The sequence below is a fragment of the Quercus robur genome, chromosome 3, assembly GCF_932294415.1.
Source record: "Quercus robur chromosome 3, dhQueRobu3.1, whole genome shotgun sequence".
NCBI classification, from domain to species: Eukaryota; Viridiplantae; Streptophyta; class Magnoliopsida; order Fagales; family Fagaceae; genus Quercus; species Quercus robur.
In genome coordinates this window covers 15,236,639-15,243,376 of record NC_065536.1, presented here as the reverse complement: position 1 = coordinate 15,243,376, position 6,738 = coordinate 15,236,639, and the positions used below count along the sequence as shown (strand labels likewise).

The window sequence follows — 6,738 nt, the reverse complement described above, 5'->3', positions numbered from 1 at the left end:
TCATGTTGAAAAACTTTCATGTTGGATGAGCAATACCCATTAATAATAGGAAAAGGTTTCTTTCCAAAGTAGTCCAAACTAATTTGAACGGAAACTCTTTAAAACCCTCCTATATCTTTTTATTGGATGTGAATGTTGATAATCTAACTGTTAGATTACATGTTTTTATTATATCCTCCATGCTCGCAAAATTTCAAAAATATCAAAAATCAATAATTATTTCATCAAATAAATATTTAAATTTCAAGTTTTTGTGGTATAAAATTATGCGTAAAAAATATGTTTATTGATCAAATAGTAAATAATATACGATTTGAACAAAATTTAATATGCCTTAATAATAATTATCCATCCACCTTTTTTTCCACGAAAAAGGTAATCCATCTAACTAGGAATTACTACCAACTACTACCAAATATGAGAGTTGGAATATATCAGGACAAATTTCTCCTTTAATTAACCTAATATATGACGGTTCATAAGATCATTTAAGTGTATTAAATCACATAATTCATTAAATCATTTAAACAAGATATATGTCTATTAAAAAAATCGCATAACTAAAGGTCAAGGTGAAGTGGGTTCTAGTGTTTTCAATTGGTACTTTCTACTTATTTACTATTCAATCAAACATTTAGGGTTAACTTGAACCCTAAATGTTTTCATTTAAAAAAGATACCAATTGGTATTTACTATTCGATCAAAAAAAAAATTTTCGGTTTTTGTTTTATATTTGTTTTGGTAAAATTGATGCCAAAAAGTGTTTTATCACCCAAAACACAAAACCATTTATTTGGCATTATTTTCTCACCCTAGTGTCCCCCCTCCCCCCCCCACCCCTATCCTTTTCCTCTTCTTCCCATTCAATTATCATTTTTCTTCCAATAAAAAATTACCACCCACCCACAACAATCCAACACCATCGCCAATGACGTCTTTGTCACAACCCCTAAACCCAACCATCGAACGAAAGCCAGCCTACCCAAAACTAAACACAATCACTTGAACAAACCCAAAAAAAAAAAAACCATCATTGTTGAGAAACCAAGCGAATCAAGCAACCTATTGTTGTTGCAAAAATGATTCACTCCCTATTTGTTGTTGTTGTAGAGAGAGAGAGAGAGAGAGATAGAAATCAAAAATGATGGTGGCATGGCTCCAAGATTACAACGACAAATAGTGAATTTTTCTTGTGGCTTTTGATTGTGCCTAACCACCATAAGGTCCACAACCTAAGGAGCAACAACGACAAAAAGAGAGGGAATCTCATGAGAGAGCGACCAATTATAGATAAATAAATTAATAATAATAACAACAATAAAATCTTATTAAAATGGCATCAACTTATTTCCAAAATTGCCATCTAAAAAAAAAAGTGAAAAAAAAAACTTTCAAATTGTTCGTAAAAAACAGTTTTGCATGGTGAAAATTGAGAACAGTTTTCCAAAAATTGGCTCAGAACAAATCAATCCTGGTGGGTTCCACAATTAAAAAAATAATAATAAATAAAAAACAGAAAACTGTGGCTCTTCTTGGACTGTCTGATTTTGGGCTTATTATTACCATTGGCCTTCGTTGAACCGAAACACCATTTCAAACTATACAAAACGGAGAAGAGCAAAAATCAAGAGAGAGAAAGAAAGATTAGAATTTAGAGAGAGAGAGGGAATGAGGAGAATGGTATCTTCTTGGCCTCCATCTCTCCGAACGGTACACCTCCCCAAACCCAAATGGGAAATTTGATTAAATTGCTTATACATAATATGGATTGGGAAAATGGGATTACTTTTTTTCGTTTCAGAATTAGTACTATAAGGATTATATAAATGCTTATTGAAAGCAAAGTGAAAGTGACTTGTTTTGAAGTTCTTTGAAAAGTGTTTTATATGTTATGCAAAATGTGATCTTAAAAGAGCTTGCCTTTTAAAGGTGAAAGCTTGATTCTTTGCTAACCAATGTGTGGTTACTGATGCGGGGATGTGCGAACAATTGACCACCTTATGCGTGGACGATTATTTGATTGTGGTTGCAATTAAGGCATCAATGAGTAGCTTTTATTTAGTTTTGCTCCTAAAATCTTGTCATGGACTTCTAGCTCTTTATTTAGGTGGGTAACGTTGAATCTGACATCAACATATAAGGGCATGGTAGAACCGCAGAAAAAACTTTGTTGGAAGCTTCAAGCTACATAGGGTATGCATAGTTAATTTAGATCTTGATACTTATTACTGATGCAGTTATTTTTGTATATATTAGTGATTATTTGATTCTCTCTATAGTTCTCAGCATGCTTTAATATAAAATGCTGCCTGCAATAGTAAAAATACTATTTCTTTTTAGATATCCCTTGAAGCGGCCTCGTTTCAGTGATCATCTAGAGGCAATCAAGTTCATCTGCAAGGACTTCTGCTCTGAGCTCTTCAAGAAGCAAATAGACAACTTGAAGACCAATCATAGAGTAAGTTTAAATATTTAATGTGATTATACATTATATGTTTTTGTGTGAATTTGAGAAAATAGAATTTTTTTTTTTTTTTCTTGTAGGGTACGTTTGTCTTGCAAGATAATCGATTTCGTTGGCTTGCATGAATGTCAGTCGATCCATCGCCTGAAAATGGAGATTTATCTCAATATAATTATATTCCTCCAGCTGAAAACAAGGCAGCACAAGCTACCAGCATGCATCTAATTTCCCATGTGGAATCATAAGGGGTGCTCGTTTAAATTTCAGAATTCCTCGTGCAGTTACTGCAGATATATCCAACCTTCCTGCATGTGACTATGTGAGTACTAAACATTGAGTGCTGTAGATTGTGAATACTTTTATGCATGTTGTATTTATTTTTGTAAGCAATCCATGATATGCTTCTTTTGTCATTCAAGACATTACATGATAATTATTATTTATTTGTTCATCATCCATTCATGAAGTGGAAAATGCTTTACTTATCAAATAAATGAAGTGAAATATGCTTTATGACTTCTCGCTTGTGATTCAAGCTTTGCTTACTCACTTGTTTTCATAGTAAAGGTGGATAAATTGATTATGGCCGTATCCACACTGATCTCAATTTCCTTGTTTCTCCTTTCATGTGTATATGTTTTTCCACAATGTTCTTCTGTTTATTTATATGTCATATTAGGCATACTTAATTGATAAAATCATCCCGAGTCCTCCCATATATTTTTAAACAGCTACTAATGCTAATATTTTTCCTTTGTCTCAAATCTAAACAAAATAAATAGATAAGAGAAGTAGTCCCTTTGATGTTCATATCTTTTAATTATAAGTAGTCCCTTTGGTCTCACTCAGGTTATAAGCTCCCCTCAGTTCATCGATGTTAGGTTTTTAATGCCTTGACTTTCATTGCATATATTCAACTTGATGTTTAATCTAGCTAGTTCATAAACTGTTTTGACATCTTTTGTATAGCTGATTCCTTATACAGGCCACTTTTGGTGTATTTCACTAATATGTTTATATTTTTTTGGAGGGTAAATTTTCTTTCTCCACAATATCTTTCTTTGTAATCTCTTCCATATTCCATCTATATTATTTTCAATAATTGATCTTTGAAATTTTTTTTTGCCTTACCCTATTACTATCCATTCCCCACCCTCTTTTTCCTCATTCTTCATTCAAAAACTTTTAGCAATAATTGCCTTGTATTTTTTCCTCAATTTTAATTTTCCAATAGTATTTTATTCAAAATTCGTTAGTAGGAGTTCCCCTCGATTACCTAATACACGATTCTAGTAGGTGGGGTCATGTACTCATGGTTTACTCACCACTAGGGATGGGTCCAAAGGGCCTTGCCTTGTGTTATCAAAAAAAAAAAAAAGGGCCCCCGGGGGGGGGGGGGGGGTGGGGGGAGGTTCCTTGTCATTAAAAAAATCCATTAATTTAGAATTCCATTCTTTAAATTTTTTTTTTTGGATGAGCTTGACCTGTTAAACTTACACATTCATATTATAGGTGATTTACCATGCATTCCTGGTGGGTACTGAACCCAAGACCTCACCCTCTACCTTGCTCTTATAAGGGGTGGAATAGGTACCATTTGAGCTAGAGCTCATTGGCTGCCTATTGGTATGTGCAAATCCTGCATGCCTCTTTTTCATATTTATGGGCTTTTGTGCACTTTGCTTTTCTTGGAAAACCCTATATTGTTCTATTTGTGGTTTGCATAAAGGCCTAATGAGCACTACAACAGAAAATTTGAGCTAGGACTACAGTTTGAAGTATCAGCTATTGTTTAAATTAGGACTTGTGGTCTTCCCCTTTTCCTTTTGAACAACAGTTACTTGATTTGTGAACTACACTGCTGCAATATAAGGTCATCTCACATTCAAACTCGGGAATATTTAGGGAGGAATCTCTGTTGCATGTATATCTTGAATTTCTGATACAAATATTGCGGAGGCTTGGTTGATTACCAGATTGGTTTTACAGTAATGAGTGTGCCAGTGGCCAAGAATGTATGAAGAATGTCAATGTAATTAATAGTGCAACAAAATAACCTTCATGCATTTTAGCATTTATAATGAAACATAGCCTCAACAAGGTATCTGATAATTGAGCTGTTACTACTGTGGATGTAATTCAAAAATAATTTCATACAGTATATGCATATAAAAGTAACATTTAATTTCTAATCTTTCACCAGGTATATTATGAAGATTGACGAATAATTGTTTGGGAATGCGAGAATCTGAAAAGTTTGTTTCCAGCTTCTGTGGCTAGATTTCTCATGCAATTGAATAATTGTTTGGGAATGCGAGAATTTGAAAATTTTGTTTCCAGCTTCTGTGGCTAGATTTCTCATGCAATTGGAGGATCTTCGGATGGTCGAATGTGGAATGGAGGAAGTTGGTGCACTTGAAGATGGTGCAGAAGCAGCAGCAAGACTTGTGTTCCCATAAGTAACTCTCCTGATGCCTAAGAAATTGCCCAAACTCAAGTGGTTTTCTCTAGGGGTGCATACTTCAAAATGGCCATTGTTGAAAGTATTGGAGTTGATTAAATGTGATGAAATTGAGATATTTGTTTCAAAATATTTGAAAGTTGAAGAAACAGTTGAACAAAGCCAAGGCTTAATTATTTCATTCAAATCACAAGACTGATTACAATGACTTACATTCAAGTACTTATATTAACTGTTTGGAACTTGCAGCCTCAGCCTTTTAAGAGTCCTAATCCTATTAAGTACAGCCTCTACAATTATCCAAAAGTCTACTGATTTAGTTACAAGAGATTAGGATAGGCTTAGGCTGCGGGATTCCTGTTTGGCCACAAACATGGCATAACTAACTAACTACCTACAGCGGACAACTCCCAACTTCAGAACTCTCTTCAGCTGCCTCGAATTGCCATGCAACCACTTTAGGAACCTAATTAAGATCCTTAATCATCACATAGTTGGCTGCACCCAGGATTGGAATTCATCATAAATGAAAAAAATAAATACACCTCAAGATGCTCCTGCATCAACGAGTCTAGAAATATGGGAATACCACTTGATAAATTTTGACAACTTGAAATTATTGATCCCCAATAACTGCTCAATGATTAAAATGCTTTTCGAAAATGCTTTTCTAATAAAATAACTCTTATTCCACCTTGCATTTGATTCACAATTTATATTTCTGCATCATTTTTGGCAGACAGCTTATATTACTTGTTCAATAGTATTTAGGACATTTCTTTTAACTTTATTTATTTGTTTAAATTTCATTTAGATATATTCCAGTAATAAGTTGGGACCATATTTCTAATGGTATGAACTTAACAGATATAATCCATTTTGTAGCCCCTACTATGAATTTTAGTGATTGGCCCAAATTTTTAAGGAATTAGATACTAACTCCTATTTTCTTTTGTTTAATATTTTGATTTTTTATAGGGTCCATTACCTTGGAGGATTTGAGATTGGGTGGAAATTTCAACATGAAGGAGATACAGTATGGCCAATTTTTGGAAGTATGCTTTTACAAATTAAAAAACCTTTACGTGGAAGGCTATCTACCTGTTTCTAATTGGATTACTTTTCTTGCAACATTACATAATTTGGAGGAAGTCATTGTGAAGGACAGTTCCTGGGAAGAAATATTCCCATATGAAAAGCTTTTTGGTCAGCAAAAACATGCTAGGATGTGAGGTAATAGAACTACAGATGTTTGAACTACCATTGTTGAAACATTTGTGGAAAGAAGATACAAAACCAAGCCCAATTTTTCATAATCTAGAAAATCTGTCACTATGTGGAAAATTGAAAATTTTAGTGTCCCCCTCAGTATCTTTCCGAAATTTGATGAATCTAGAAATATTGAAACGTCATGGATTGATTAATTTAGTTACATCCTCAATAGTTAAAAAATATTGAGTAATGTAACATTGCTTAAAGTTACATCACTCAATAACTTATTATTAAATTCAAATTATGAAAATCCAATCGCTGAATTATGTATTCTATATATTCTTAACATGCATACCAATTTTCATGCCAATCAGATGTAATTTATCATTCGATCCATAAACTTATCTTTTATGCATTATTTCAAACTACAAAAACTTGAATTTAAATAATTGATTAATGACACGACTATTGATATTTGATCACTTTGAAATTTTGTAAGAATTGAGAATATACAAAGATAATATAATCTAACGGTAGATTTGTCAAAGTTTGCATTCAATTAAAAAATATTGGGTAGTATATCATTACTTAAAGTTACATC

The 6,738-nt window shown here is 33.1% G+C and overlaps 2 protein-coding genes and 1 long non-coding RNA gene across 6 annotated transcripts in view; 2 read left to right on the top strand and 1 right to left on the bottom strand.

The window, feature by feature from the left end:
* LOC126717234 (thioredoxin reductase 2-like) overlaps positions 1 to 6,738 on the bottom strand; it is a 131,551-nt gene that overhangs the window by 12,262 nt on the left and 112,551 nt on the right. The gene's annotated exons all lie outside the window — the stretch shown is intronic.
* The window catches only part of LOC126717233 (uncharacterized), a 170,511-nt gene that overhangs the window by 57,131 nt on the left and 106,642 nt on the right, over positions 1 to 6,738 (top strand). The gene's annotated exons all lie outside the window — the stretch shown is intronic.
* Positions 2,097 to 5,285, top strand: LOC126717237 (uncharacterized). The gene is made up of 4 exons (XR_007652466.1): positions 2,097 to 2,193; positions 2,341 to 2,458; positions 2,545 to 2,783; positions 4,668 to 5,285. It is a non-coding gene; the product is annotated as an uncharacterized LOC126717237 (long non-coding RNA).